The following is a 1954-nucleotide window of genomic DNA, read 5'->3' on the forward strand; positions in this document are numbered from 1 at the left end:
CAAAACACTGTCATAAGTTAGTGACTGACAATCACTACAGAAGTATTAAATTTAGACCTTCTACAAACATGACAAAACATAAGCGCCACCCATCACCAGCTGGGTGAGAAAAATGAACCACACATTGTACAAAAGCTTTTTTATCCAGCCAGGCAGATTAGCATGGTCTGTTATTATTCTTATTTATATTTTAGGTGTTATTGTTAAAGCCAAACTCTACACAAGTGACAAACCTCTGTCCAGCAGTTATAATTGGTAGAACTGTTGAAATCTTTAGAATGGATGGACTAAGCAGGTTGCAGGAGGTAAACAATTCTTATATACATTGTGTGTTCAGCCATTTGACACAAGACAATCTTTAAAGCAAACCAGATATACACACCGAACAACATTGCTATAATCAAACTGTTACAAAGCTAATGACAACCATTTAGGGATCAACTGATACTAGTTACTTGGAAGGCATAGCAATGCCAACACAGGGGCTGAACTCTAGTTGGAGTACTTGCCATTTCCACTTTTACAAATGCTTGGTCGGGCAAGTTCATTATTGTAGAATAGGACAGGAGAGGTCCCTTCTGCAGTAAATCGTCAAACCTGCCAGATCTCTGGCGACAAGCTGAGCTGTGTCAGCTTTGGTTGACAGAAGAATGCTAGGAACATCATCCCGGCATGTCCAAGGATAGTCTCCTGGAAGAGAAGGATCATGACAGCAAACCTGCAATGAACTCAGATAAGTCGATTGGCTTTAGACCAGTTTTAAAACTAAGAACAAAATGAAAATGTCCTTTTAAAACAAGATACTGGCAATAAGATCAGTCCTTTGTTTCAGTGAGGAACTTCTGTAGTCTGTTGCAGGGGCTTAACCATAGCCTCACTCTCCCATTCAAGCGATTGGTTGAGTTCTAGACCCTTTCTGAAAGCAGTAGAGCACAGCATGGTTTGCAAATGCAACATGCCACATTTGAACACTTTTTTACACTGCAGCTATGTGCAAATTCTGTTGCCCACTGTACAGTTTGTCCCTCCAAGCTGCACAGAAGTCTGCTGTGTGGTCAGGAGCCACCACCAGCTCAGTGGTTTCACATGCAGATTCTAAAAATGGCCCTTACAGTACACATTGTAACAAGTTCACTTTTGTTTAGCAAAACCACAAAGAATACCAAATATAATACAACATTGAATATATTATACAACATACCCTTGTTAGTTGTCCAGTAAGATATAAGTAGTCCTTCAATTTATTATCTTCTGAAACCATCAACATTTTGGACACTAAACCTTCAAGAGAAAAAAGATAAAATATTAGAATTTTACAAACATTTAAAACATCTATAAATGTAAAACCCTAAGACCTACAGAGATCCTTATTTCATTGACACCTTAGCGCTTTGGTTGATAACATGCTGCATATTCTGCCTGATTGGCGCAGAACGATGTACCTCACGACAGGATACAGAGAGGAGCGGGAGAGCCTCCAAACTGCGTTTTAGAGAGGACCATTCTCTGCCCCCCTGTGTTGGCCACAACAAAGCATTGTTGGCTTTGAATGGGCAATGAAGGGGCACTATCTTTATGAACATCCAATTCTGCATTCACACCACTAGATTTAAACCTACATACAGACTATTGGCGAACCATAGTTTGGTCCATAGAGAAAGAAGACCAGCAGGAAGCACCCCACTGCACCCTTCTGTAGGTAAACATTAGCTGTCAATCATCCAGCAAATTACTGGACAATGTTAGGGGGGCAGCTGGTTTGCATACAAAAATATCTTTTACTAAACAGGATTTATATGGCACCAACATATTACACAGTGCTGTACATTAAATAGGGACTTAAACTGTCACCTGCACTTCAATCTGTATGGAGCTTCAGCATGGTGGAAGTGCAGGTCCCTGGACACCAGAATCTACAGGTCTGCTACACCTCCATAATGGTGAATGGTGTCAT

General features: G+C 40.5%; 1 long non-coding RNA gene and 1 other non-coding gene across 3 annotated transcripts in view; both read right to left on the reverse strand.

Annotated features, from left to right (window-relative positions):
- Positions 1 to 6: 6 nt before the first annotated feature.
- Positions 7 to 1954, reverse strand: part of LOC140327077 (uncharacterized) — a 2506-nt gene continuing 558 nt past the window's right edge. Inside the window, exons 1-3 of one of the 2 annotated variants that reach the window (XR_011919980.1) lie at positions 1360 to 1948; positions 1202 to 1281; positions 7 to 690 (exon numbers count right to left, since the gene is read on the reverse strand). This is a non-coding gene — a long non-coding RNA (uncharacterized lncRNA). Of the gene's footprint in view, positions 691 to 1201; positions 1282 to 1359; positions 1949 to 1954 lie in introns of those variants that run through there. The other variant, XR_011919981.1, reaches the window with a different exon arrangement.
- Positions 1435 to 1557, reverse strand: LOC140327898 (small nucleolar RNA SNORA26). The gene has a single exon (XR_011920182.1). It is a non-coding gene; the product is annotated as a small nucleolar RNA SNORA26 (small nucleolar RNA).

Source organism: Pyxicephalus adspersus, chromosome 3 (assembly GCF_032062135.1).
Source record: "Pyxicephalus adspersus chromosome 3, UCB_Pads_2.0, whole genome shotgun sequence".
Taxonomy (NCBI): domain Eukaryota; kingdom Metazoa; phylum Chordata; class Amphibia; order Anura; family Pyxicephalidae; genus Pyxicephalus; species Pyxicephalus adspersus.